This window comes from Sciurus vulgaris (assembly GCF_902686455.1).
Source record: "Sciurus vulgaris genome assembly, chromosome: X".
Taxonomy (NCBI): Eukaryota; Metazoa; Chordata; class Mammalia; order Rodentia; family Sciuridae; genus Sciurus; species Sciurus vulgaris.
The window spans coordinates 13,720,564-13,735,397 of NC_136471.1; the positions used below are offsets into that span (position 1 = coordinate 13,720,564).

A 14,834-nucleotide genomic window follows, 5' to 3' on the forward strand; every position below is an offset into this window, starting at 1 on the left:
TTGTGCAGGGTGAGATAGGGGTTTAATTTCATTTTGCTGCATATGGATTTCAAGTTTTCCCAGCACCATCTGTTGCACAGACTCTTTTCTCCAATGTATGTTTTTGATGTCTTTGTCCAGTATGAGATAACTGTATTTATGTGGGGGTTTGTCTCTGTGTCTTCTATTCTGTACCATTGGTCTACATGTCTTTTTTGATGCCAAAATGATGCCATTTTTGTTTACTATAATTCTGTAGTATAGTTTAAGGTCTGGTATTGTGATGCCTCCTGCTTCACTTTTCTTGCTAATGATTGCTTTGGCTATTCTGGGCCTCTTATTTTTTTCCAAATGAATTTCATGATTGCTTTTTCTATTTCTATGAAGAATGTCAATGGGATTTTAATAGGAATTTAATTAAATCTGTATAATGTTTTGGTAGTATGGCCATTTTGACAATGTTAATTCTGCCTATCCAAGAGCATGGGAGATCTTTCTATCTTCTAAGATATCTTCGGTTTCTTTCTTTAGTGTTCAGTAGTTTTCATTGAAGAAGTCTTTTGGCTCTTTTGTTGGATTGATTCCCAGATACTTTATTTTTTTAAGGATATTGCAAATGGGGTTGTTTTCCTAATTTCTCTTTCAGTGGATTCATCACTGATATATAGGAACACATTTGATTTTGGGGTGTTAATTTTATATCCTGCTACTTTGCTACATGCACTTATGAGTTTGAGAAGTTTTTTGGTGGAGTTTTTGGGTCTTCTAAATATAGAATCATGTCGTATGCAAATAGGGATAGTTTGAGTTCTTCTTTTCCTATTTGTATCCCTTTAATTTCTTTCTTTTGTCTAATTGCTCTGGCTTGGGTTTCCAGACTATGTTGAATAGAAGTGGTCAAAGTGGGCATCCCTATTTTGTTTCAGTTTTACAATGTTGAGGTATGTTGCTATCCTCAGTTTTTCTAGTGTTTTGAACACGAAGGGGTGCTGTATTTTATCAAATGCTCTCTCTGCATCTCTTGAGATAATCATATGATTCTTGTCTTTAAGTCTATTGATGTGATGAATTACATTTATTGATTTCTGTATGTTGAACCAACCTTGCATCTCTGGGATGAACCCCACTTGATTTTGGTGCACTGTCTTTTTAATATGTTTTCCTATGTGATTTTTTTTTAATTTTTTGGCGGTGCTGGGGATCCAACCCAGGGCCTTGTGCTTGCAAGGCAAGCACTCTACCGACTGAGCTATCTCCCCAGCCCTGTTTTTGTATGTGATTTGTCAGAATTTTATTGAGAGTTTTTGCATCTATGTTCATCAGGGATATTGGTCTAAAGTTTTCTTTCCTTGATGTGTCTTTGTATGGTTTTGGTATCTGGGTGATACTAGCTTCATAGAACGACTTTGGAAGTCTTCCCTCCTTTCCTGTTTCATGAAATAATTTGAGGAGTATTGGTGTTAATTCTTCTTTGAAGGTCTTTTTGAACTTGGCTGAGAATCCATCTGGTCTTGGGCTTTTCTTGGTTGGAAGGCTTTTGATGGCATCTTCTGTTTCATTGCTTGAAATTGATCTGTTTAAATTGTGTATGTCGTCCTGATTCAGTTTAGATAGGTCATATGTTTCTAGAAATTTGTCAGTGTCCTCAAGATTTTCTATTTTATTGGAGTACAAATTTTAAAAATAGTTGCTGATTATCTTCAGTATTTCAGTAGTGTTCATTGTGATACTTCCTTTTTTATCATGAATTTTAGTAACTTGAGTTTTCTTTCTCTTTCTCTTCATTAGTGTGGCTCAGGGTTTATCAATTCTATTTATTTTTTCAAAGAACCAACTTTTTGTTTTGTCAGTTTTTTGAATTGTTTCTTTTGTTTCAATTTCATTGATTTCATCTCTGATTTTAATTATTTCCTCTCTTCTGCTGCTTTTGGTGTTGATTTGCTCTTCTTTTTCTAGAACTTTGAGATGTAATGTTGGGTCATTTATTTGTTGACTTTTTATTCTTTTAATGATTGAGCTCAATACAATGAACTTTCCTTTTAGCGTTACCTTCATAGTGTCCCGGAAATTTTGACATGTTTTATCAGTGTTCTCATTTACCTCTCTCAAGTATTTTTTTTATTTCATCCCTGATTTTTTTCTGCTATCCATTCATCATTCAATAGCATATTATTTAGTCTCCAGGCATTAGAGTAGCTTCTATTTTTTTAATTTTATTGTAGATTTCTAATTTTATTCCATTATGATCTGATAGAATGCAGGGTATTTTCTCTGTTTTTTGTATTTGCTATGAGTTACTTTGGGGCATAAGATATGGTCTATTTTAGGGAAGGATCCATGTGCTGCTGGGAAAAAAGTGTATTTGCTCATTGATGGATGAGATATTCTATATAGGTCCATTAAGTCTAAATTATTGATTGTATTGTTTAGTTCTATAGTTTCTTTTTTTAGTTTTTGTTTGGAAGATCTATCCAGAGGCGAAAGAAGTGTGTTAAAGTCACCTAGTATTATTGTGTTGTGGTCTATTTGATTGTTGAAATTGAAAAGGGTTTATTTGATGTATGTAGATGCTCCATTGTTTGGGATATAAATATTTATGATTGTTACGTCTTGTTGACGTATAATCCCTTTAAGCAGTCCTTTGTCCCTTCTGATTAACGTTGGCTTGAAGTCCACTTTATCTGATACGAGGATAGAAACCCCTGCTTGTTTACACAATCCATGTGAGTGGTATGTTTTTTTTCCCATCCTTTTACCTTCAGTCTATAGATGTCCTTGCCTATGAAGTGAGTCCCTTGGAGACAGCATATTGTTGGGTCTAGTTTTTTAATTCAATCTGCTAGTCTATGCCATTTGATTGATGAGTTTAGGCCATGAAGGTTCAAGGTTATTATTGAGATATGATTTTTATTCCTGGTCATTTTGGTTTATTTCTGATTATTAATTGGAATTAGTTTCTCCTTTGATTGACTATCCCTTTAGTGTAGTTCCTCCTTTTGCTGCTTTTCACTTTTTTTTCATTTTATCTTCATGGAATATTTTTGATAATATTTTGTAGTACAGGTTTTCTAGTTGTGAATTCTTTTAAATTTGTCATGGAAGGTTTTTATTTCATCTTCAAATCTGAAGCTTAATTTTGCTGGATATAGAATTCTTGGTTGGCATCCATTTTCTTTTAAAGCTTGGTATATATTATCCCAGGACCTCCTAGCCTTGAGGCTCTGGGTTGAAAAATCAGGTGAGATCCAAATTGGTTCCCCCCTGTAGGCAATCTGATAATTTTTTTTTTTTTTTTTTTTTGCGGTACTGGGAATCGAACTCAGGGCCTTCTGCTTGCGAGGCAAGCACTCTACCAGCTGAGCTATCTCCCCAGCCCAATCTGATATTTTTCTATGGCCACATTTAACATTTTATCCTTATTCTGTATGTTAGGCATTTTCATTTTAATGTGCCATGGTGGGGGTCCGTTGTAATTTTGTACATTTGGGGTCCTGTAGGCCTCTTATATTTGATTTTCCATTTCACTTTTTAGGTTTGGGAAATTTTCTGATATTATTTCATTGAAAAGATTGTGCATTTCATTGGTTTGTATACCTGCATCTTCATCTTTCCTGATAAATCTTAGATTTGGTCTTCTCATGTTATCCCATAATTCTTGGATGTTCTGTTCATGGTTTCTTAACATCTTTCTGTGGTCAACTCTATTCAAAATATGTAATTCAAGATTACATATTTTGTTTTCATGCCTAAGGTTCTGTCTTCTAAGTGGTCCAGTCTGCTGGTGATGCTTTCCATTGAATTTTTAATTTGGTTTATTGCTTCCTTCATTTTGAGGATTTCTGCTTGATTTCTTTGCAGAATCTCCATCTCTTTATTGAAGTGATCTTTCAACTCCTGAATTTTATTACTGATTTCACTCCTTACATAATACTTTACATCATGGATCAGTTTAACTACATACGTTCTGAACTCCTTCTCTGACACTTCTTCCACTATGGTGTCAATGGATTCTGTTACTGGAGCATGTTGGTTTGAGATGATTTGTTCCCTTGTTTTTCATGTTGTTTGTGTGTCTGCCCATCTATCAGTGTGGATATAAGGCAGTACAGTTTCTGCCCTTAGACTTATAGTGTCCCTGAAGGTTTTCAGTACCTCACCTTTAAGGGGGAGACCAATATTAACAGCACCCAATGCAAACAATGTACAGCCATAAACCAAATAGCTCGTATTAAGACATCTATAGTTTTATCACAATAAACATAACTGATGTGTTCAATTATTGTCTAAAATATAAACAGTAAGTTTGTGAAAGATTTTACAATTTCAAATGGTGGACAAAGAGACAAGTAGTGTAGGATGTGACGTTCATGAGGAAGGAGGAGAGAAGATAGAAGTAAAAAATTACAGGAAGAGTGAAAGAGGAATTAATAGAAGTTGGCTGTTAGCAGGAGAAAAGAGAGAAAGAATCCAGGGAAACAGATAAGTGAGAGGAAAATATACATATAAAGTAAAAATTTTAAAAATAGAAAAAGTAAAAAATAAAAGAATATACAACAAAATTAATATACTATTCAGAGATCCCAGTCCTCATTAAATTGACACTTGAAAAATACTTGGTTTCAAAAATGGTAGAAATGAGAGAGAGAAAAGAAAAAAAAAAAAACAGGATCTCAGTGAAAAATCAAACAATTGTTTCCACTGGAGTTCAAAAGTTTCTCAGCTTCTCTTCTCAGCAGTTAGGTGGGGTTTTCTGGAGTTTAATGTTAGCTCCACCCTCAGGATGTTTGAGGTTGCTAGGATGAGAGGGTTAGTCCTGGAGACAGATCTCCTGGATGCAGGGTGTAGGCTTAGATATGCTCTGGTCTCTTTGCTGGGTGCTGGTTGGTCTGGAGATTTTAAGTCAGTGCACCTCCAAGGCTCAGCAATTGCTGATTCACCTTGGAAGACTGTACCCCAGGAATATGCTTTGGGGTTCCACTTGTGTGGTGTAGGAGCCTGCTCTTAGCCTACTACTTTTCCTGTGGACCCCACAATTCCTGGTCTCTGATTCAGACTCTAAGCTCATTATCTCCTGCCCCTGCCCTTTCAAATTCCTGGTCAGATGTGTCTCTCCTAGCCAGTGCTGCAAGCAACTGGATTGTAAATCAAAGGGAAAGCTCGGTGGGTTACCACAACCAGCATTCTGTGGTGTAAATCTCTCTCCATGCTTGATTTTCTCCTGGTCACCTAGGCATGCTCTCTGTCACACAACGTGGGTTTGCCTGGCTAATTTTTCAGACTATACTCAGGTCTGCCAGTAATCAGCTCCTCCAGGTGCTGATCCCCATACCACAACTGCAAAATGGTTTCTTCTGCAGTCCTCCATGCATGCTGCCTGGGGAGATGGTGGCTTCTCTCTTGTACGTGAATACTGTGCAGCACAGCTCACTGTTTTTTCAAGCAGTGTCTCTGAACTCTAAGCTCTCTGTACCCTGACTCACCTCACTCATCCCAAATATGGGGATTCCTTGAATTCCTTTATTGCTTTACTGTGTTCATATAGGCACTATTCTGGCTAGTACCTCCAGGCATTGCCACAGCTGTGGCGCTGGGGATCTTTCCCCCTTATTTTATTATACAAGACCTCCTGAGTCCCCAATCTTTTTTGAGTATCCAGTATTAAATTTCAGTAAAGTCTCCCCTAATTTTTGATCATTCACCCACCTTATTGAAGCTGCCTGTCTGCTCTTTTTGGTTCACACCACAGAGCCACTAGGGAAGTGACCCTTCTATTCCCCAACTTGCCACCTCTCCTGCATGTCTACTTTTTAAAGAAACTTCCAAACTATTTTTCCAGAGTGGTGGTGCCATTTCTCATTCCCATAACAATGTATGAGTGACAGTTTTTCCATATTCTCAACAGCATTTGCGTAGTCACTACTTTTTTTTTTTTTCAGTCATTCTGACTGATAGGTACATAATGATATCTCAGAGTGGTAGTAATTTACATTTTCCTTATTTTGAAGAAGTAATGTTAGATCATCATTTTATGATGGCATATGTATATCCTCTTCAGTGAAATGATTATTGATATCTTTTGTCAAATTCCTGATTAAATGGTTTCTACTGTTGAATTTTATGACTCCTTCATAGATTCTAGATCTTACTCCTTTGTCAGATACATAGTTTTCAAACATTCTCTCCCAGTCTGCAGACCACCTCTTTGCATAGAGTTTTGCAGATCAAAAGTTCTGATTTTGGTTAGGTCCAATTTATCAAGTTTTCCTTTTATGGATAGTCCTTGTATCCCTAGGACTTCATATAAAGCAAAATTTTTAAAACAACTGAGATGAATAAAGTTTAATAATGTGTATTTAAGCAGGAAATAGGTTCTAGAATCAGGCAGCACTACAGATTGAAAATGGCTCAGAATGTCCCCCCATCTCCAATGTAGTGAGCTATACGTAAAACATAAAAACAGGAGATGACCTTACAGAGATGACCTGATTAGTCCAAGTAGGTATTTGCCTTAATTAGGCACAATTTCTCCCAGCCTTCAAACTGGGATTGGCTGAGGGTTTGGCTGCTATGATTTGCCTAAGGTTCAGTTGCTTGGTTACCAGGATATACTTTCAAATTAGGTTACAGTTTCCTTTACATCAAGTGAGGTTGCATTCATTGTATATGGAGGCTACGTGGGACCAAACTTCATCACCCAAATATACAGGAATGTTTAGGCCATATTTATTTCAGTTTAACATAGTAGACCTGTTCTCTTTGTCCTATAGGTCAATTATCCTAGAGGTTTTGTGGGTTAGGTTTACCACTGAAAAACTCTGTTCCATACATGCCCCAAAGATTACTCCATTTAATCTTTTTTTTAATTTTTAATTTTAATTAAAAATCATAAATTTACATAGGGCAATGTTGTTTGATTCATTTTGTTATATTTCCCCTTCCCCCCTCCCCTCCCACCCCTCTTTTCCCTCTATACATTCCTTTCTTCCTCATTCTTACCACCCTCCTTATCCCTAACCCTAAACCTAACGCTAACCCTAACACTAACCCCTCCTACCCCCCACCCCCGTATGTCCTCATCCGCTTATCAGCGAGATCATTCGTCCTTTAGTTTTTGAGATTGGCTTATCTCACTTAGCATGATACCTTCCAATTTCATCCATTTGCCTGCAAATGCCATAATTTTGTCATTCTTCACGGCAGAGTAATATTCCATTGCATATATATGCCACAGTTTCTTTATCCATTCATCAACTGAAGGGCATCTGGGTTGGTTCCACAATCTGGCTATAGTGAATTGAGCAGCTAGGAACATTGATGTGGCTGTATCTCTGTAGTATGCTGATTTTAAGTCCTTTGGGTATAGGCCAAGGAGTGGGATACCTGGGTCAAATGGTGGGTCCATTCCAAGCTTTCTGAGGAATCTCCATACTGCTTTCCAGAGTGGCTGCACTAGTTTGCAACCCCACCAGCAATGTATGAGTGTACCTTTTTCCTCACATCCTCGCCAACACCTATTGTTGCTTATGTTCTTGCGCCATTCTAATTGGGGTGAGATGAAATCTTAGGGTAGTTTTGATTTGCATTTCTCTTATTACTAGAGATGTTGAACATTTTTTCATATATCTGTTGATTGCTAGTACATCTTCTTCTGTGAAGTGTCTGTTCATTTCCTTAGCCCATTTGTTGATTGGATTATTTGTATTCTTGGTGTAGAGTTTTTTGAGTTCTTTATAGATTCGGGATATTAGCGCTCTATCTGAAGTATGATTGGCAAAGATATTCTCCCACTCTGTAGGCTCTCTCTTCACATTACTGATTGTTTCCTTTGCTGAGAGAAAGCTTTTTAGTTTGAATCTATCCCAGTTGTTGATTCTTGCTTTTATTTCTTGGGCTATGGGAGTCCTGTTAAGGAAGTCTGCTCCTAAGCCAACAAGTTGAAGGTTTGGGCCTACTTTTTCTTCTATAAGATGCAGGGTCTCTGGTCTGATTCCCAGTTCCTTGATCCATTGTGAGTTGAGTTTTGTGCAGAGTGAGAGATAAGGGTTTAATTTCATTCTGTTGCATATGGTTTTCCAGTTTTCCCAGCACCATTTGTTGAAGAGGCTATCTTTTCTCCATTGCATATTTTTAGCCCCTTTGTCTAGTATGAGAAAATTGTATTTATTTGGGTTTGTGTCCGTGTCCTCTATTCTGTACCATTGATCTACCTTTCTATTTTGGTACCAATACCATGCCGTTTTTGTTACTATTGCTTTGTAATAGAGTTGAAGATCTGGTATTGCGATACCACCTGCTTCGCTCTTTCTACTGAGGATTGCTTTAGCTATTCTGGATTTCTTATTCTTCCAGATGAATTTCATAATTGCTTGCTCTATTTCTGTAAGGTACATCATTGGGATTTTAATTGGAATTGCATTGAATCTATATAGCACTTTTGGTAGTATGTCCATTTTGACAATATTAATTCTTCCTATCCATGAACATGGGAGATCTTTCCATCTTCTAAGGTTTTCTTTAATTTCTTTCTTTAGTGTTCTGTAGTTCTCATTGTAGAGGTCTTTCACCTCTTTTGTGAGATTGATTCCCAAGTATTTTATTTTTTTTGATGCTATTGTGAATGGGGTAGTTTTCCTAATTTCTCTTTCTGAAGATTCATTACTTATGTATAAAAATGCATTGGATTTATGAACATTGATCTTGTAACCTGCTAATTCACTGAATTCACTTATGAGTTCTAAGAGTTTTCTGGTGGAATTTCCAGGTTCCTCTAAATATATAATCATGTCATCAGCAAACAGGGATAGTTTGAGTTCCTCTTTTCCAATTCGTATCCCTTTAATTTCTTTGGATTGTCTAATTGCTCTGGCGAGAGTCTCATGAACAATGTTGAATAGAAGTGGTGAAAGAGGGCATCCCTGCCTTGTTCCAGTTTTTAGGGGGAATGCTTTCAGTTTTTCACCATTTAGAATGATATTGGAAATGGGCTTAGCATAGATGGCCTTCACAATGTTAAGGAATGATCCCACTACCCCAATTTTTTCTAGTGTTTTGAGCATGAAGGGATGCTGTATTTTATCGAATGCTTTTTCTGCATCTATTGAAATAATCATGTGATTCTTAACTTTTAGTCTGTTGATATGGTGAATGACATTTATTGATTTCCAAATGTTGAACCAACCTTGCATCCCTGGGATAAAACCCACTTGATCGTGATGCACTATCTTTTTAATATATTTTTGTATGTGATTTGATAAAATTTTGTTGAGAATTTTTGCGTTGATGTTCATTAAGGATATTGGTCTGAAATTTTCTTTCCTCGATGTATCTCTGTCTGATTTAGGTGTCAGGGTGATATTGGCTTCATAGAATGAGTTTGGGAGGGTTCCCTCCTCTTCTATTTTATGGAATACTTTGAGAAGTATTGGAATGAGCTCTTCTTTGAAGGTTTTGTAGAACTCGGCTGAGAACCCATCTGGTCCCGGACTTTTCTTTGTTGGTAGGCTTTTGATGACCTCTTCTATTTCATTGCTTGAAATTGATTTATTTAAGTTGTGTATATCTTCCTCGTTCAGTTTAGGCAATTCATATGTCTCTAGAAACTTGTTGATGTCTTCGAGGTTTTCTGTTTTGTTGGAGTATAGATTTTCAAAATAGCTTCTAATTATGTTTTGTATTTCACTCGTGTCTCTTGTGTTATTTCCTTGTTCATTCCGAATTTTAGTAATTTGAGTTTTCTCCCTTTTTCTCTTTGTTAGTGTGGCTAAGGGTTTATCAATTTTGTTTATTTTTTCAAAGAACCAACTATTTATTTTGTTAATTTTTCCGATTGTTTCTTTTGTTTCAATTTTGTTGATTTCAGCTCTGATTTTAACTATTTCCTGTCTTCTACTACTTTTGGTGTTGGTCTGCTCTTCTTTTTCTAGGGCTTTGAGCTGTAGTGTTAAGTCGTTTATTTGTTGATTTCTACTTCTTTTGTTGAATGCGCCCCATGAAATAAATCTTCCTCTCAGTACTGCTTTCATAGTGTCCCAGAGATTTTGATATGATGTGTCTTTGTTCTCATTTACTTCTAAGAATTTTTTAATTTCCCTCCTGATGTCTTCTGCTATCCATTCATCGTATAATAGTGTATTATTTAATCTCCAAGTATTGGAGAAGTTTCTGTTTTTTATTCTGTCATTTATTTCTAATTTCAGTCCATTATGATCTGATAGAGTACAAGGTAGTATCTCTATCTTCTTGTATTTGCTAACAGTAGCTTTGTGGCATAAAACATGGTCTATTTTAGAGAAGGATCCATGTGCTGCTGAGAAGAAAGTGTATTCGTTCTTTGTTGGATGGTATATTCTATATAAGTCGGTTAAGTCTAAATTGTTGGTTGTGTTATTGAGATCTATGGTTTCTTTATTCAATTTTTGTTTGGACGATCTATCCAGCGGTGAGAGAGGTGTGTTAAAATCACCTAGTATTATTGTGTTGTGGTCTATTTGATTTCTGGATTTGAGAAGGATTTGTTTGACGTACATGGATGAGCCAATGTTCAGGGCATAGATATTTATGATTGTTATGTCTTGCTGATTTATGGTTCCCTTAAGCAGTATGTAATGTCCTTCTTTATCCCTTCTGACTAGTTTTGGCTTAAAGTCCACATTATCTGAAATGAGGATGGATACTCCAGCTTTTTTGCTGTGTCCGTGTGCATGGTATGTTTTTTCCCATCCTTTCACCTTCAGTCTATGGGTATCTCTTTCTATGAGATGGGTCTCTTGCAGGCAGCATATTGTTGGATTTTTCCTTTTAATCCAATCTGCCAGTTTATGTCTTTTTATTGATGAGTTCAGGCCATTAACATTCACAGTTATTATTGTGATATGATTTGTATTCCTATTCATTGGGCTCATTTTTGTTTTTTGACATGATTTGGTTTCTCCTTTATTTGGCTATTCCTTTAGGCTAGTTCCTCCCGTTGCTGATTTACATCGTTGTTTTTCATCTCTTCCTCATGGAATATTTTGCTGAGAATGTTCTGTAATGCCGGCTTTCTTTTAGTAAATTCCTTTAGCTTTTCTTTATCGTGGAAGGATTTTATCTCATCGTCAAATCTGAAAGTAAGTTTTGCTGGGTATAAAATTCTTGGTTGGCATCCATTTTCTTTCAGGGCTTGGTAAATGTTGTTCCAGGCCCTTCTAGCTTTTAGGGTCTGGACTGAAAAATCTGCAGATATTCTTATTGGTTTTCCCCTGAATGTAATCTGATTCTTTTCTCTCGCGGCCTTTAAAATTCTGTCTTTATTTTGAATGTTAGGTATTTTCATAATAATGTGCCTTGGTGTAGGTCTGTTGTAATTTTGCATATTTGGAGTCCTATAAGCCTCTTGTACTTGGTTTTCCATTTCATTCTTGAGATTTGGGAAATTTTCTGATATTATTTCATGGAATAGATTGTTCATTCCTTTGGTTTGTTTCTCTAAGCCTTCCTCAATCCCAATTATTCTTAAATTTGGCCTCTTCATGATATCCCATAATTCTTGTAGATTCTGTTCATGATTTCTTACCATCTTCTCTGTTTGGTCAACCTTGTTTTCAAGGTTAAATATTTTGTCTTCAATATCTGAAGTTCTGTCTTCCAGGTGATCTATCCTATTGTTTATACTTTCTATGGCGTTTTTAACTTGGTTTATTGTTTCCTTCATTTCAAGGATTTCCGTTTGGTTTTTTATCAGTATCTCTAACTCTTTATTGAAATGCTCTTTTGCTTCTGTTATTTGCTCTTTTAACTGTTGATTAGTGCGTTCATTTAATGCCTGCATTTGTTCTTTCATCTCCTCGTTTGCTTCCCTGATTGTTTTAATTATGTACGTTCTGAACTCCCTTTCGGACATTTCTTCTACTGTGCTGTCATTGGGTTTTATTGATATAGTATCTAGGTTTGTTTCGGACATTTTCTTCCCTTGTTTTCTCATATTGGTCAGATGTCAATGGGACTCTGTGATATTGTAGATTTCCTCTATTGGCTTATAGTGACCCTGTAGATTTCCAGTGTATCACCTACCAGCCTTCAGTAGCCAGAAGTCTTGCATTAATTTGATAATGCAGTGCTTCCGAAGAATGCTGCCCCTAGCCTGCTACCGGTTCCAGGGAGAGAGACCTTGAGAGGTCTCTTGTTGCACAGCCCTGGTTCCAGAGGCTGGTTGTAGGTTGGAGGTCTCCACTGGCTTGGGGACTTGTGGCTGGCTCTGTGTAACAGGCTCTCACTGGGTGATTTGCCCCGAGAAGCTAGCCTAGAGAGGCGCTTCCTGCTGGAGGGGGGCTGGGCTGCTTGGTGAAGTCCCTGGCGCCCTGTGCTGGTCACTGAAGCAACCTGTGGGCAGGCTGTAGCTGGTAGTGGGGCGGGCTGGAGCTGGCTGGGGCGGGCCGGAGCTGGCCGCGCTGCTTCTGTGCAGAAGGGCTCTCACTGGGGGGCCTGTTCCTAGAGGCTGGAGGATCTGTCCCTGTGGGCGGAGCCCACCGCCAGACTGCACCGAGCTGCCTGGGGGAGACGCTATCTGCCCTGTCCCACTCTACTAAGCCACTCGAATCCAGGCCTGCCGCCCAGCTGAGCTTCGCTGGGTGGGGGAGACTCACCCCGTGGTTCTATCTTAGTCCGAGACTCTCAATGTCTCCCCTTCTTTAATCCTGCGTTCTGGGGCAACTGGAGATGCAGTCACCCTCTAGTCCACCATCTTGGATCGCCCCGTGGAAAAAGCCTGCAGCTGGAGGGGGACAATGCTGCCTGGAGAGGTCTCTGGCTGCCCAGCCCTAGTCCCAGAAGCCGCTTGCGTGTCAAATATCTCCACTGGCTTGGGGACTCGTGGCTGGCTCTGTGTCGAGAGGCTCTCACTGGGCGGTCTGCCCCGGGAAGCTAGCCTAGAGAGGCGCTTCCCGCCGGAGGGGGCTGGGCTGCTTGGGGGAGTCCCTGGCGCCCTGTGCTGGTCACTGAAGCAACCTGCGGGCGGGCCGGAGCCGGCAGTGGGGCGGGCCGGAGCTGGCAGCGGGGCGGGCCGCGCTGCTTCTGTGCAGAAGGGCTCTCACTGGGGGGCCTGTTCCTAGAGGCTGGAGGATCTGTCCCTGTGGGCGGAGCCCACCGCCAGACTGCACCGAGCTGCCTGGGGGAGACGCTATCTGCCCTGTCCCACTCTACTAAGCCACTCGAATCCAGGCCTGCCGCCCAGCTGAGCTTCGCTGGGTGGAGGAGACTCACCCCGTGGTTCTATCTTAGTCCGAGTCTCTCAATGTCTCCCCTTCTTGAATCCTGAGTTCTGAGGCGACTGGAGATGCAGTCACCCTCTAGTCCGCCATCTTGGATCGCCCCGTGGAAAAAACTCTCCATTTAATCTTTAATTTTATGTCCTCTGTGGACATAAAATCCATTTCTATTCACATTATACAGATGCAGAAGCTAAGGCACAGAATGACTTATGCATTTGCCTTAGGTCCCACAGTTAGAAAATAGATGAACTGGGACAAAATTTTGGTCTTGTTTTATTTCCAAGCACCTTTCCATGTGGTCGTTACTTGTGGCCACTGCTGGCCCATGCATGTCAATTTCTTTCAAGACCCTTTGGCCTGCCCTCAACTTTTATTGAGATTTTCTGTATTCCTTAGTTCAAAATCTACTGCCTCCATGTAGAAAGGGGAATTTCATGCCCACCAAGGGCTCTAAGGGCTGTATGGTCCTCCTATCATCCCTTTTTCTATATGCTGCAAAAAGAGGCCCAACCCAGTTCAACTGATTGGAGAAGAGGCTGCCTGCTCACATTTTTCTCCAACTTTCCTTTACTTCTGACTTGTGGATTTGGAAGCTCAGTTTGGATGTAGGCCCTGGAAATGAATCTTTTGTGTTTCTTTGTTCTTTGTTACATATATTTTGAGTACTTTCCAAAGACCTGGCCAATCTCCATGACATTTAATTTTATATCCTTGTCTCTTTCAAATGCTTCCCTCTACTATGGTTCTAAATCTTATTTGAAATTTTTTTCTTAAAACCTGTTTGTTACATTTGATCATTCATTTATTCAACATATTCTTTCTGGATGATCTTGCCTTGCTCTTGCCTGAGTGCAGTGTGGATACAGTGCAGAACAAGACAGACAGACCCTGATGTCCTAACACTTTAATCTACCTGGGAATAGTTAACGTGAAATATTGTTCCTGTCTATGCTGCAGAGATTTTTCCTACTTCCACATTCAAACCTTATACTTTACTGAGCCTACATTAGTCACCTATCCCCCTAACCATGCAATGGGCTTTCTGTCTCCTTGGGATACATAAGAGTTTTTAAAAACTTCTTATTTTAGCATAAGATCTGATTAGACACATTCCCTATGAAGATTTGGAAATGGGAAAATAGCACATGGAAAAGATGCTCAACATCTTTAGTCATCATGGAAATGCAAATCAAAGTCATGAGATGCACTTCACACACACTAGAATGGCTATAATAAAAAGGTGGACAATAGTGGTTTTGGCAAAAAAATAAAGTACAGATGAATCTCTTACACATTGCTGGTAAAACTGTGAAATAGTGCTGCCACTTTAGAAAACAATTTGGCAGTTCCTTGAAAAGTTAAACAGAGTTATGAAATAATCCAGCAATTCTATTTCTAAGTATATAACCCAAGAGAATTGAAAACATATGGTCACATAAAAGCTTGTACAAAAATGTTAATAGGAGCATTACTCATGACAGTGAAGAGGTAGAAATAATCCAAATATTCATCAACTGATGAATGAAAATACAAAATGTGGTCTATCCATACAAAATATCCAAAAAATATTATTTAGTAATAGAAATAATAAAGTACTAATATGTGCTG

General features: G+C 38.6%; 1 long non-coding RNA gene across 1 annotated transcript in view; it reads right to left on the reverse strand.

The window, feature by feature from the left end:
* Nucleotides 1–14,834, reverse strand: part of LOC306651898 — a 317,192-nt gene that overhangs the window by 147,048 nt on the left and 155,310 nt on the right. The window lies entirely within an intron of this gene.